This window comes from Rhagoletis pomonella, unplaced genomic scaffold (genome assembly GCF_013731165.1).
Source record: "Rhagoletis pomonella isolate Grant_MI unplaced genomic scaffold, Rhpom_1.0 Rhpom_scaffold_00010, whole genome shotgun sequence".
NCBI classification, from domain to species: domain Eukaryota; kingdom Metazoa; phylum Arthropoda; class Insecta; order Diptera; family Tephritidae; genus Rhagoletis; species Rhagoletis pomonella.
The window spans coordinates 34,218,515-34,234,516 of NW_023458564.1; the positions used below are offsets into that span (position 1 = coordinate 34,218,515).

At 40.6% G+C, this 16,002-nt stretch overlaps 1 protein-coding gene across 1 annotated transcript in view; it reads right to left on the reverse strand.

Moving 5' to 3' along the window:
* Positions 1-14,764, reverse strand: part of LOC118746264 (steroid hormone receptor ERR1-like) — a 34,887-nt gene extending 20,123 nt beyond the window's left edge. The window contains exon 1 of the mRNA XM_036480100.1: positions 14,342-14,764. The gene's annotated coding sequence lies outside the window, so the exon portion shown is untranslated. The remainder of the gene's footprint in view (positions 1-14,341) is intronic.
* Positions 14,765-16,002: the final 1,238 nt, after the last annotated feature.

Below are 16,002 nucleotides of genomic sequence, written 5' to 3' on the forward strand. Positions count from 1 at the left end.
ATTACATTTATGTTATTCTGTTTTCATTTATCTAAATTTTTATCTTTATACTCTATCGATAACAAAATCGATAGTAACATCCAATAAAAAATCGATAAAATCGATGAAAAATTCGAGGAAAATTTCGATAGCAAAATCGATAATAATATTGGTCGCAAAATCTATTAGAAACTCGATAAAATTATAGATAAAAATTTCCATAACAATATCGATAAAAATATCGATAAGAATACCGATAAAAATATCCATAACAAAATCGAAAAAATATCGATATCAAAATCGATGAAAATATCCATTAAAAAATTGATAAATATCGATAAAAAATCGATTAATATCGAAAACAAAATCGATAAATATCGATGACACAATCGATAAATATCGACAATAAATATCGATAACAAAATCGATAAAAATATCGATAACAAAATCTATAAAAATATATACATAACAAAATCGATAAATATCGATAACAAATTCGATAAATATAGATAAAAAATCGATAACAAAGTCGATAAAAAATATCGCTAACAAAATAATTAAAAGTATCGATTACAAAATCGATAAGTTCCGAAAATATCGATAGCAAAATTGATAACAATATCGATAAAAATTTCGATAAAAGTATCGATAACAACTCGATAAAAATATCGGTTATTTTATCGATAAGTCCCGAGAATCCCGAAAATCTCTAAAATCCCAAAATAGTTCCCAGGTTGATTCTCTGTGTCTCTCTCTATATCCTTTCCTCTTTAATTACCTATATTTTAATCTTTCTTCCCCTATCTTCATCTTTACTTTTATCGGTATCTTCATCCTCCTCTTGGTCTTTACTTCCATGCAGGGTTGCCACTTTGGTAAATTGTTACCAAAATTGGTAGAAAAAATTTGGTTTGGTAAAAAAGTAAATTTTTTCTCATTTTGGTAGATTTTTGTTGAACTTTTCGCTACCGATTTATTTTTCGTAATTATCTTTATATTATAAATTTCTTTGCATACTTTTTATATAGTTACTTGCATACGTATAAATGTATATCGATATACATAAAGCGAACATATCGTGCTCCATTCAAAACTCATTTTTCTGGAATCCCGAGGAGCTTTTGATTTCCTAAATATTTTAAGGACAGTTATTGGTAAACTGGTGGCAAAAAATTAAAAAAAAAATCAACGGGAACCACATTATGAGCTATACTCAAGTATTATTTGCTTTAAAACTCGGTATCTTAAATTGTTCTAAAAATTCAGAGTAAAAAATTCGAAATTTGGACGAAATTTTTTTGAATTTATCTAAATGTTGTACATAGTTTGAATCTTTAATTTTTATGGATTAAGTTAAAGCAACAAAAAAATTTTACTTGAAAAACATTGCGAATAATAAAAAAATAGTCACTGTATTTATCTATAATACCGTATATGTAATTAGTTAAATAAAAATTTCTTTTAAAACAATTTTAATACTTATTGAAATAACTATAAAAATAAAAAAACTATAGTTTTAATTAAAATAAATAAAAAATAATAAAGCTATAGTTTTTATTAAAATAACTAAAAAAAAATTATTGGTAGATATTTTCCAGATTTGGTAGATTTTTCTCAAGTGGATGGTAAATATTTTTTTTCGACAGTGGCAACCCTGCTTCCATGTTTATCATTTTCTTGATCTACATATTCTTCTTCACCTTTGCCCTTATATATATAAGTAAAGTGTTTAAATTTACCTTGGTCTTAATTTTTGCCTTTATCTTTACGCATCTTTGTTTTTGTTTTTATTTTTACCTTTGCCTTTATCCTTTTCTTTATCTATGTACGTACTCCCCTTTACTTTCATTCTTGTATTGGTCTTTTTCTAAGTGTTATTCTTTAACCTTTTATTAGCAACTTTTTGTTAAATTCATACCATATACATACACACAAGAAGCACTTGTTTCAGCCCCAACCATTTCCGTTGCATCATTTCCGTTGCACCATTTCCGTGTGCAATTTCCTTTGAATTTGCCAACTTACTCTCAGCCAACCAACCGTCGCTAAAGAAGTTCCACTTCAAAAAAAAAATAACAATTAAAAATCAACGCGATTTTCCAGTCTTCAAACTTGCACCTTATTATAATAAAATTTCATGGGTTATAAAACTGCATACTCAGACCCGCAGACCCGGCGAACTTCGTCCCGCCCAAAATTAATTTTTTTATTAAAACTTTCCAACATTTTCACCAACAATTCACGGTTACGATTTTCATTGGCACATTCATCTGCTAAGATTATGGTTTGGTGGTAATTTGCCCCTTTAAATAACCTAACGAAGGTGTTTTGAAGAAGTTCTTGAAATTGCAGCATCTCATAGTACGGTTAATCGCAAAGCGAAATAAGTTTGAAGAATAGTTTCTTCTTCACTTCCTGGCAGCAACAATGATCCGGTTCTATAGTGAATCTATCCTAGAAGCTTTATAGTACAGTTGGTGGCAATTTAAAATGGGTGCGTATCATTGTTCTACAGAAATGCAATATACATATACGGGGGGGTGAAATAACACAAACGGCAATAACGCAAACTTTGCTTTATTTCACTTTTAAATGGGAAATAATACCAAAATCTGAGTTTGAGAAATTTGAGTGAGAAATTTTGCCTTATTTCCCATTGCTTATTTCTACTATTTGTAAAAAAAAAAAATTTTACTGACAGAAGGAAAAAGAACTTTGTTTATTTCAAAAATACAATTAAACCAAAGTTAAACCCCCCCCAAAAGTCAAAGAATAATATTTCACTAATATGGGTCTAGAAAAAAGGCTCTTTAGAAGAAAGTATGCGTAATAAAGTTTCAAAACCCGAATTTTTAAAATCATATATTCAATTTTTCGCTTTATTTATAAAACATTTTGATAATTTTGAACACATTAAATTTTTCTTTTTACTTATAAATCAATGAAACGAAGAATTTTCAAATTTTTCGTGGTTTTTTGAAAAATTCTTCTAGAACTTCGTCAACTGAAAAATTTATATCTTTGTGAATATTCATAGATGCTAGACCGTTGAGCCTTTCTTGACATGTTGTATTTATCAAGTAGGTTTTAATTCTTTTCAGGCAAAAGTGCCAATATACGTAAGATCTTAAAAACATTCCCAAAAGACGTTGTATTAGCCACTTGTAATGCTTCGAGAGCATTTCGAAAATGTTCGTGTGAAACTCGTTTTTTCCACATTTTTACCTCCAGAAGAAAGTTTTGTTTCGAGCAGTCGATTACTTTTTCATAGAAAGCAAACAATTCTTCAGTTTTTTTTCGTTAAAATCATACTTTGGAAACAAAACACTAAAATTATTTAAAACTGATTTATGGTTTAGGAACCGGCTTTTCAAATGAGCAATATATGTATCAAGGAAGGGAATGTAAAAAGCAAAGCGATAGTATGCCTCGGCGTCGGTGTGGCGCGCGAACGCGGACCGCCGCGACGCTGGGCACTTTCAAAATTGTATACTTACAAATCCGTCAATTTAACTTGTTCATGTACTACTTTTTGTCAAATGTAACTAGGTGACTACCTACATATGTGCACTATTTTGCTTTATTACTCAATTGTTAAGTTTAAAAGTTGGTCTTATTGCTCAACTAGAAATGAAGTAAAGCAAATTTGTGTTATTTCACATTCAATTGGGAAATAACACAAATTTGCGTTATTGCCGTTTGTGTTATTTCACCCCCCCTACATATACTTATTTCAGACGAAATACCTTAAAAGCTTAATCGAGTAATAATATTGGAAAATTACATCAATTTGGCTAATCGTAACACAGGAGAGTAATCTGACATTCACAGCACCTTTTCTCACTTGGCTATTTTTAGTACCGAACAACTCGACCTCAGCACCACCTGTCAGCTCTTTTTTGCAATTGGACTGCCTTTACCGTTTCCAATACATATTTTGAATATTAGCCAAATCGGATCATAAATAAGATTTATGGCGAGTTAAATTGTGAAACTAAACCATCCCCACTCAAACACACACAAAAAATTTCGTTAAAATCCGGGCACCCATTTAGGAGGATTTCACTCGCAAACACACCTACATAAGAATTATAAATACATTCAAAGATAGCTAAAAGTACGTATGTAGGCCCCAAGCCCCCTTTTCAAATAACACCATTTTTTCCATGAGTATGGGCTTGATTTCATATACATCTCTCCCTCATCTCTCACATACATATCTCCATGCGAAGTACCAGTACTCTACGATGAACACTTCCAGAGATAGGTACGTAGCAGGGTTGTTGCGAATATTCGCATTCGCATTCGCAACCGCGGAACTTCTGCATACATTTTGACATTCGCTTTCGCATTCGCAATAATCAATGCGGAGCTTTTGCGAATATTGTACAAGTACACTGATAAAACGTATATCTGGCAAACAAATATTTTAGCAAATATTTTTTGCCTGTAGAGATGCTACGGTAAGACTGTCCTCTACGTCCACCTTCTTTCGTAATTTAAAGTCAAAGCGTAAGATAATAGTAGGTATTTCCAGCGGAAATGTTCAACGGCTGGCTATAAAGAGAATCGAATATTATTTGTCAAAGGTCTGTTGAAAAAACTGGATGCATCTCTAGTTGTTTTCTACTTTTTCTTAGTGTAATTATTTTTTTCCTCATAAAACTTAAGTTCCGTGTTTCCTTTTATTAGTCTTTCAGCTCGAAAACCAAAAACATTTATTTTAATTTTGTGTAAATTGTCAAAATTAGCACGCATCGAAATAAAGATAAAATGGTATGTAAATAAGTCGACAGCTAAGCTCACAAATTCGCCTCAAAAAATATATCAAAACACATTGGTTGTATGCGCGAGAAGGAGAGTAGACTGTCGAAAGTAACTCTGAGGATTTTCAGGTTATTCACCGTCGGTATTGTTACGTCATCGACGTGAATACCCAGTTGCAGTCTGACCTCCTTCGTCCAGGTGGTGAATAGGGTTGCCGAGGATTTCGCAGGGGATAGGGGAAGGCTCCTTGCAGTGAAGAAGCGAGAAAGTTCGGCGAGATAACCGTTTAGTTTCGAGCACAAGTCATCAATTCCATTCCCAGACGCCATGATCGAACAATCGTCAGCATAGGAGACAATATTGACACCCTCTGCTGGTTGAGGAAGCTTTGAAATGTAATAATTAAACAGTAGTGGGGACAGGACACCACCCTGTTGTACCCCTGGTTTAATTTTACGTGGCTTGCTAGTTTTGTCTCTGAAGATTACTGACGAGTGTCGACCACTCAGGTAATTCACCGTTTGAGTCCCTGTGGGAGTGAGGAGGCCTCTATATCTTCTAGTAGCGTTGAATGACTGACAGTGTCGAACGCCTTGGACAGGTCCAACGCTACTAGAATAGTTCTCTCACAGGGGCGATTTCGGTTAAGGCCACGAGTTATCTGAGTGTTTAAGTGATGTTGTTGTGCTATGCACTTACCAGACCCAAGGTGATGCTTCGCTGGGGTCAGGTGGTTCGTAAAATACGGGAGTAGCAGGGCCTCGAGTGTCTTCGCTATCGGGGAAAGGAGGGTTGTCGGGCGATAAGACTTTGTTGACTGGTTTCCCCGGTTTGAGCAGTGGGACCACTCTCCCCATTTTCCAGATGTCTGGAATGACGAGAGTGGCCATAGACAGGTTGAGGACCTCCGTTAGGTATGCTACTCCCGCAGGACCCAAATTTTTCAGCATCAACATGCATATTCCGTCGGGTCCAATGGCTTTGGATGCTTTCGACTTCCCGATGGCTACCCTTACCTCACCGCTGGTGAAAACAAGAGGCGCACTGGGTTTTGGCATTTTGTGCTGCCTTCTGGTCACTCGACTTTTTGCCTTATCCACCGGAGGATGCAGAATGAACTGCCGGCTAAAATAGCTCGCGCATCGCTCCGGGTCCGACGAAGCGTGGTCACCAAAGTCTATTTCGACTCTATCGTTACGCTTCGTCGGATTGGACAACGACCTCACGGTTGTCCAAAGCTTGCTCACACCAGAGGCGAAGTTGCAGGTCTTCAAATGCTCTTCCCATTTCTTCCGCTTATGTACATTCACAAGTTGCCGAATCTCCGAAATGAGATCCTTGATACGGGGATTTCCGGGATCGGCCTGACGAAGTTTGTCGCGCTCATCGGCTAGAACAGCCGCTTCAGCGGGAAAGTTCGAACGTGGATCCTTAATACATCCTGCTGGAATAAAGGGGGCTGCAGCAGCAGTGACAACCCTGCGGAATTTATGTTCACCTACACGAACATCGGTTGGTATGGGCAGTGCAGTGAAGGCGCCCTCAGTAACATCCGCGAAGCCTTTCCAGTCAGCTTTGAAAAAGTTGACATAGGTCAAGTGATCCACGGAAGCAAAGTCGGCAGGTTTATCAATCGAGATGACTATGGGCAGATGGTCTGATGCTAGGGTCAGCATAGGTCGCCATGATACCAAGTTTTTTCAGACCTGACCGCTGACAATTGTTAGATCTGGCGAGCTGCAGCAGCTGCCCATAATCCTGGTGGGTGCGTCGTCGTTCATTGTCGTTCAGCCAGATGTATTCCCCTACGATCATTTGACAGGCTTGAGTGCCAAAGATCGTGGTGCGCGTTAAAGTCACCAACTACCATACCGTTTTCATCTCTGAGTAGCGCACCTATTTCAGGGTGATATCCTGCCGGGCAGCTGGTGACAGGGGGTATGTATAAGTTAAATATTTCGCGCTCAACATCGCCTGACATTCTAGGATGGTATCCCTGCGGTCGCTGTCTGCTTCAATAAGACGATACTGCACGGTGTGGTGCGTGATGAACGCTAAACCTCCACCATTGTCTCGCTCGTGATCTCGACGGTGCACGTTGTATCCGGCGCAATTCAACAGGGTTGAATTGCCGTGCAACTTCGTCTCTTGGACCGCAGCTATTAATATTCCATGCCTGAAGGACAGTTATCTCCTCGATCTTGCTCTGAAGTCCGTTACATTAAAATTGTAGCACCTTTGTGTGTCTTGGGAGACGGATTGTGATGTGTGGTGTTAAAGAGTTGTGTTGCCTGCCGGCTCCCTGCTGTACGTGCTGCACAAGGGGGTGCTGCCTTGTGGTGGTGGTTGGCGGCGTCGCGGGGGAGGGATGCGACTGGGCAGCACAGCAGGGGCCCACATAGTCACTCGTCCAATCTCGCGTGTTGCGAAGTCCTGAGCATGCCCTAAAGTGGCACCAGCCGAAGCAGGAGTTGCACTCGACTGATGTCACGTTACGGTATATTCTGGACTGACAAACAGAGCAGATTGTCGGACTTAGAGTTGCCGGCGGCGGTGTTTGGGTGCTATTGTGTTTGTTTGTGTGTCTATTGTTGTGTTGTGTTGGGGTGTGGGTGTGTTGATTGTGTGCTGCTCGGGCGAGTGGTGGTTTGCCGTGGAGGCGGTCCGGTTCGCACTGCATGGGGCCACGAACGACGTGGTCCATTGCCGGTGCGTACGTAGGCCCGAGCAGTTACGGAGGTGACTCCACCCGTTGTTGTCGTTGTTGTTGTTGTTGTTGTAGCGGCTACAACAAACCCGCCCAGATCGGTTGATATCTCAGTCGTTGTCGTCGAGTTCCACTAACGGCAGCCCTAAGAAGCGTGCAGCCTCTACAGGGTCGGTCCACAGGGACAAAGCCGTTAGGGTTGTCGGGTTTTCCGGGCATGCGAAGAGATGTTTCGAGTCGTGAGGGGTCTCTCCGCATGCCGGACACTCATTTGGCACATCCGCATTTAGTCTACTCAAGTATGAGTTTAACCTGCTGCAGTAGCCGGATCGAAGTTGGGCTATTGTTGTTCTTGTCTCCCGAGGCAGATGAAGCTCCGTCACGTCAATGTCCGGTGTTTGTGCGCCTAGAACGGCATTCACAGGTCTAGAGCCTACATAACTCGAGACTGAGTCCCTGTGAATGCCGTTGAGGGCCTGTCGGTATGCTGACAGCTCCAGAGGCTGCTGAATGAATCTCTGGACTTCGTCCGTCAGTTCGTATAGATGCCTACTGACGTGCTTAGGCGAGGGCTCCTCTGCAAGCAGCTGTCTGTTTGGGTGGCCACATCTGTGGCTCCCAACAAGAAACTGCTTGCAGAGCATTACGTTATGCTCCTTGATTGGGAGCATTTTAGCCTCGTCATGGAGGTCGTGTTCAGATAACATCAGGAGGCATCCCGTCGCTGTCCTGAGTGCGGTGTTCTCTGTTGTCTGTAGCTTCATCCACTGCGTCCAACTAGTCCCCGGCGACCACACTGGTGCTGCGTAGTTCAAAACCGGCCGGCCTATTGCCTTGTATGTTTCCAGCAACGTTTCTTTGTCTTTGCCCCAGGTGCTGCCGGCTAGCGACTTGAGGACCTTGGTGCGGCTCTGTACTTTGTTGACAATAGCGGTTGCGTGCGCAGAGAAGGAGAGCAGGCTGTCGAATTTTACTCCGAGTATTTTGGGGTTATTCACCGTCGGAATTGGTGTATCATCGACGTGAATTCCCAGCGGCAGGCTGACCTCTTTCGTCCAGGTGGTGAACAAGGTCGCAGAGGATTTCGTAGGGGAGAGGGCTAGACACTTTGCAGTGGAGAAGCGAGAAAGTTCGGAGAGATACACGTTTACTTTCGAACACAGGTCATCAATTCCATTCCCAGTCGCCATGATCGAGCAATCGTCGGCGTAAGAGACAATCGAGACTCCCTCTGGTGGTTGAGGGAGCTTTGAAATATAAAAGTTGAACAGTAGCGGGAAAGGACACCACCTTGTGAAACCCCCTGTTTTATTTTCCTAAGTTTGCTCGATTTGTCTCTAAACATTGCCGACGAGTGTCGACCACTCAGATAATTTGCCGACCACCGTTTGAGCCTCTGTGGGAGAGAGGAAGCCTCTATATCTTCTAGTAGCGTGGAATGGCTGACAGTGTCAAACGCCTTTGACAGGTCCAACGATACTAGAATCGTTCTCTCACAGGGACGGTTATGGTTAAGGCCACGAGTTATCTGAGTGTTTATGGCGTTAAGTGCTGTTGTTGTACTGTGCACCTTACGGAAACCATGCTGATGCTTCGCTGGGGTCAGGTGGTTCGTGAAATACGAGAGCAGCAAGGCCTCAAGTGTCTTCGCTACCGGCGAAAGGAGTGTTATCGGTCGATACGAATCTCCTTTGTTGGCGGGTTTCCCCGGTTTGAGCAGTGGGACCACTCTCCCCACCTTCCAGATGTCTGCGATAATGAGAGTGGCCATTGACAAGTTGAGGACCTCCGTTAGGTACGCTACTCCCGCAGGACCCAAATTTTTTAGCATCAGCATGCATATTCCGTCGGGACCCATGGCTTTGGAGGCTTTCGCCTTCCCGATGGCCACATGAACTTCACCGCAAGTGAAAGCAAGGGGGCACAAGTTGTTGGCAGATTGTGCAGCCTTCTGGTCACTCGACGCTTGGCTTTGTCCACCGGAGGTTGCAGTATGAACTGCCGGCTAAAATAGCTCGCGCATCGCCCCGGTTCCGACGAAGCATGGTCGCCGAAAGAAATTTCGACTCTGTCGTCGTGCTTCGTCGAATCTCCGCGTTGAGATCCCTGATACGGGGATCTCCGGGATCGGCCTGACGAAGGCTGTCACGCTCATCGGCTAGAACAGCCGCTTCGGCAGGGAAATTTGGACGTGGGTCTGTAATGCATCCTGCCGGTACGAAGCGAGCTGCAGCAGCGGTGATAGCCCTGCGGAACTTACGTTCACCAAGGTGGACGTCGGTTGGTGTGGGGAGAGCAGCGAAGGTGTTTTCAGTAAATTCCGCGAAGCCTTTCCAATCAGCATTAGAGAAGTTGATATAGGTTCCGTGCTCCGCGGAAGCAAAGTCGGTTGGTTTATCGATCGAGATGACTATGGGCAGATGGTCTGATGCCAAAGTCAGCATAGGTCGTCATGATATGCTGTTTATCAGACCAGCGCTGACTATTGTTATGTCTGGCGAGCTGCAGCAGCTACCCATAATCCTGGTGGGTGCGTCGTCGTTCATTGTGCAGAATGTCGAATCGTCTATCTGCTCAGCCAAATCGGTTCCCCTACGATCGTTTGACAGGCTTCAGTGCCAAAGATCGTGGTACGCATTAAACTCACCTACAACCATCCGGTTTTCACATCTGAGGAGCGCACCTATATCAGGGTGATATCCTGCCGGGCAGCAGGTGACAGGGGGTATGTGTACGTTGAATATTTCGAGTTCAACATCGCCTGACCGGATAGCAATACCCTGACATTCTAGGGTGGTATCCCTGCGGTCGATGTCTGCTTCGATAAGACGATACTGCACGCTGTGGTGCGTGATGAACGCTAAGCCACCACCATTATCTCGCTCGCGATCTCGACGGTGCACGTTGTACCCGGCACAATTCAACAATGTTGAATTGCTGTGCAACTTCGTCTCTTGGACCGCAGCTATCAATATATCATGCCTTCCCTTGAAGACAGTTATCTCCTCGATCTTGCTCTGAAGCCCGTTGCAGTTAAATTGAAGGAGCTTCATGTGGTTCGGGAGACGTGTGGTAATGCGGGGTGTGAGAGATGTGTGTGGCCGTGACGCCATTGGCTGTCTGCGCTGCTGAGGTGGTTGCCGCCCTGTGGTGGTGGTGGGTGGCGTCGCAGTTGAGGTTTGCGAGCGTGCAGCGCCACATGGGCCCTCGAAGTTCCTCGTCCCATCTCACGTGGTGCGCAGACCTGAACATGCCCTAAAGTGGCACCAGCCAAGGCAGGTGTTGCACTTGACTGATGTCACATTACAGAATATCCTGGTCTGACATACCGAGCAGATTGTAGGAGGAACCAAGAGTTGTTGGCGGCGGCGTGTGGGTGGTGGTGGGGTTGTGTGTGTTCTGTGGTCTGTCGTGGTTGTGGTGTGGTCTATTGTGTTGTTATGTTGTTGTGCTGAGGTGTTTGTGTGGGACTGCTCAGGTGGACTGGGGTTAGCCGTGGAAGCTGCTCTGTTTGAGCAGCAGGGGGACACAAACGACGTGATCCACAGCCGATGTGTCCATAGTCCTGAGCATACTCTGAGGTGACTCCACCCCTCGCAAGCATTGCACTTGACTGAGGTGGAGTTGTGGTGTGGTCGTTTCCGGCATACACAGCAGGTGTAGGTTTCTGGCCCTGGGTTTGACTCGTTGCCAGCCCTGAGCAGAAGAAAACGTAGCGAATGTAGCTCTATGGACGAACAACTACTGAGATACTTCGCCGACCTAAACGGGGTTAGATCGCCGAAACTACAGCCCTTGGTCGGGTAAAACCCGAGTCATTCCGGTACGTAGAACCGGCTGTCGTGGGAATGTCACCAGTGTCATTGTCAGCTATATGTCGTTTAGGATTCACAGCAAGTTCCACGATGTCACTAAATCCGTTCCCAAGACAGTCGGGTCTACGTAACCGGAACGACCCAGATTTATATCTGGCCAAGGACTGTCACTCCAGCAACACTCCCCAAAAAGTCTTTGGGGAATTTGTATGCTGCTACAACAACAACAACAACAACAATGTCACTAAATCCGTTCCCACGACAGTCGGGTCTACGTAACCGGAACGACCCAGATTTATATTTGGCCAAGGACTGTCACTCCAGCAACACTCCCCAAAAACTCTTTGGGGAGCTTGTATGCTGCTACAACAACAACAACAACATGTCACTAAATCCTCATTAGTGACGATGTCACCGGTGACCATTTTCGCTATTGCGAAGTTAACTGCTCCCCAAAGGAGCAAGTAGGAAGCAATACAAAAGCAACGTAAAAAATAAACTTTTATTTATTCATTTATTTATTTAATCTATTAAACTTATAATTAAATTATAACTTTTTAAATTTCTAACAATGCTCAGAAATAAATATCATTTTGAATAATAACACAAATATTTTCTTTTGAAAAAAGTTAATTTATGTACAAACATGTGCATACGTATGTACTTATGTAAATCAACGGTAATTCGTAGCCACTTGAAACTTGCACTTTATTATAATAAAATTTATTGGGATATAAATACTCAAAAAAATTCTAAAAAATCTGATTAAAAAGTTGAAAATTTGCATGGAAATTTATTGAATTTTTTCAAGTTTTGCACAAAGTTAAGAATTATGTTTTTTGTTGTAGAATGAACCCTATTTTTACCTTCCTTTTATTAGCTCGGGATGTACCCTGCAGTGAAAAATTATTAATTGTTAAAACTAACCAACTTATAGTTAGCTTTTTGGCGAGATTTCGATTAATACCTCACTTTTAATTAGCTATGACAAAACCAACTTAAAGTGAATTGTAAAGTCGTGCAGGAGTCATGCAGACGCAATCGGGAGTTGGTTTTCTTTACAAGTTTCTATTAAATATCCTCATACAAAAATTACTTTCAATACACTTTTTTTCTGAACTTCGCAGATTCTTTTTCATATTCAGGACAAATAAAAGGAAGATCGAAATTTTATACTATCATTTTGAAGTTATGTCTGACGGTGTTCGAATATGGGGCCACCCAGAGCAGAATATGTAAACAAATATGAAATGTAATAAAATAAAGTAAATAAATAAGTAAATAAAAAAGTAAAAAAAACAAAAAAATATTTTGTTTTTCTTATTGATATTTTATGTCCAAAAGTAGTTAGTTACAAGTTAGTTGACATGTAATGCAGAGGTATCCAGGTCTGACTTTTTTGCGGCCATCACCCCACAAAAGTAGTTAGCTTTTTTCGAACAAAAAACACAGTTAATAGTTAGCACTAGTGTTCGCGTAAACAGACTAAAGTTAGGTATAAGCTAACGTCACTCCCTGCAGGGTAACTATGTAATATTGATGTGCCTAAAAGATGCTGCGATTTTTATTCTCAAGTTACATACCTGATGCCAGTACGAATGGCAATTATAATAGGGAGGATTTAGTTTTTAAACTATAATTTTATTATAAAAAATCACTGGAAAAATATTAGAATACAAATTGTAGCATATATTGAGAAAACTTCGCTATGCGAATACTTTTTTCCGGCAGTGTAAGTATTTTCGTATGTATGTATGTACCTATGTATTCCACATTGAAAAGAAATAAAATTATAGTTTAAAAAACTAAAAACTCGCTACCTAACTTAAGAGTGCAAATCGCTGCATCTTTTATGCGCATCATTATTACTTATGTAGTTACAGCGAGGTAAAAAACCATGTTTATAAGCGCTCACCAAGGGCTTCTTTGGGAGCAGGCAAGGGCGCTTCTTTCTAATGACACACAATATTAAAATACAATGAAGGGTGAAATTAGGAAAGGAGCGCTCACTGCTGAATATGGAGCTCTCCAATAGCACTAACGGAGCGCTTCTGCCCTCGTTGGGTTATATAAATCAAATTAATTTGAAATCCATGTGAATTTTAACTAAGTAAATAAAGTAAGATATCGGGACCCGCGGAACAAGTCTGGCGTATTGGTTAGAAGTATGTGCTATCGTAGGAGCTGAGTTCAATCCCTGGAACGAGCAACAAAAAGTCGTTCCCACGACAGTCGGGTCTACGTAACCGGAAGCACCCAGACTTATATTTGGCCAAGGACTGTCACTCCAGCAACACTCCCCTAAAACTCTTTGGGGAACTTGTATGCTGCTACAACGACAACAACAGCAACAAAAAGTTGTGCGCACGGCTCGGTTATTTGTACACAATGATTTTAGGTTGTGTCCAAACGCGTGACCCGAATAAGAAAATTTTAACCTACCCTATTTTTTAAAACGCAGCCAAAGGAAGGAAAGCTCTTGCGAAATTTACTGTGGTCAGCGGCCGAAGGTCGCCAAGCCGGAAAGGTATTATGCACAAAAATACTGTGGATGGCGTCACCCGAGTTTAAATTTTCTGTGAAAATACTAATTTAACCAAATTTTCAAATAGGTCCCCTGCGTTCTAAACATTTTTACTAACAGCTGTCCCCCTAGGCAGGCAATAGTAAGTCTCCGAGGGCCAGTTTTTCAGTGCCAGTTTAAACTTAGATTAAGTAAACTGGGTTTAAATTGAACAGCTGGCTGACATTTGATTGGCTGATCATAGTTTAAACCAAACAGATCGGGCGTTTAAACTTACGTTTTACCCACGGCCGTGGCTGCAAAACTGGCCCTGAGTGTTTCTGGGATGAAAACGCTTAGCTCTGCCAAATACTTAGCAAAAGTGGAAGCGCCAACATATACATTTTAGGCATTGTCTGCAGACATTAGATATAGAACTTAAACTTTTACGGTGTACAGGAAACTTTATACATCTGGAGGTTCCGACTTAGTACATAATTTCACATAAAATACATTACGTGGGCATGCACTATATCTCATTGTTTAACAGCAAGAAATAATCATACTTACACGGGGCGGGCTTTGCTAACGTTTCAGCAGTGTTTTCCAAGTTTTTTTGCTAGAATACAAAAAGGATACTTTTCTGCGTCATAGAATATATACAACTTATATTCGTTACATATTTAAAACACAGCGAAATGTTCTTTAAACTATATACAAACGTATATATATGTATGTTCACATGTGCATTCAATGCAAAAGGCGATTGTTTCAAAGATTAATTTTCACAATTTCCTCTACATCGATTTTTCGTGACACTATTTATGGCACGGTTAATCATTTACTGCCCTTAAATAAAGGCTTTTTAAGTATAGATTCTAGCTTTTACGTGCATCTGAACACTTTTAACTCCATTTTTCACAATCTGTTAATTTTTACAAAAATTAAGAAAAACACTAGAATCACAATCATCGTGAATATGTGTTTATTCAATGTTCACAATTATGGAAAACGAAAAAAAAGCAACCAATTTAAGTAAAGTCTAATTAAAGCAGAATGAGATAAATGTCAGACATGGGTAAAATTTAAATACAACTGGCCAGTGCACGGACTCCCACATCATCTTATTAATAGAGCTGGACTTCTAGCTGTTATTTATTTTCAAAATTTGTACAAACACGCCAAAAATCTCCCAATATTTTCCGAAAAGAATGCAGAGATTTAAATAAATGCAGGTATGTAGGAATGCATATTTTGTAATCGACACACCTAAAATAAAAAACAACTTTTCTCCGACCTTAACCAATTTAAAAGAGAAATTGCATCTCTATCAGTTGTTTATGTCAATATTTTTCGTTTGAAATACTTTTTTGTTGAGGATGACAAACGAATGGTCTGCAAACTTCAATCCTTTTAAATCCAATTTTGGTCAAAAAATTTTAAGTGGAGATAATGGTTTGAACCCATTTTTAAATTATTGCAGGGCCTAAATTACAGCATCCATTCGCTCAAGGCCTAATTTGGGTACATAGTACGTTTTTTGGTGAATGTTTTATTGACGTAAAATACATTTTTTGTTGTTAAAAAAATACAATTATTCCATTGGGAGTACATATAAGGTTACAGCAAGATTACAAAAACAAAAATAACACCAAATAATAACAACTGTTAATACTGTTACCATGAACCAAAAATACAAGATCACGTCTTCTTCTTAGTAGCCCGTTATAATCCCATTAGGAAAAAAGTTGGGCGACTTTAACATTAGCCGTTTATTTACATTTGTTCGTTGTTTACAATTTGGTGGTGGCTTTTCACTGCCATTTTCTTAATTTTCGCTTGTGACAACGTGTGCACACATAAGGTAAAGAATAATTTAGCACAACGACATGATTTATAGAAGAACTTGAATAATAAAAATGATTATTCATGCGTTCAACAATTACGCGGTTTTTTTGTTATTTTCGTTGTTTACTTCTTACAACAAAAATGGCTTCGAGATTTCAACAGCTAGAAAATAACTTTTTTCTTTCTTTCCTTACGGCGTGATCTTGTGTCATTCGTTCATGATCATGATGCAATAATACAAGGTGGTATCAATTGTTATCAACCGTCTTCACGTGCTGGAAAATCTCGCTTGCGTGACGACGCATGTTTTTTGTTCTAATTTTATTACTAAGGAGTCTAATAAATGAATAGCTTTTAGTTCTAGAAGAATAAATGTCAGTAAA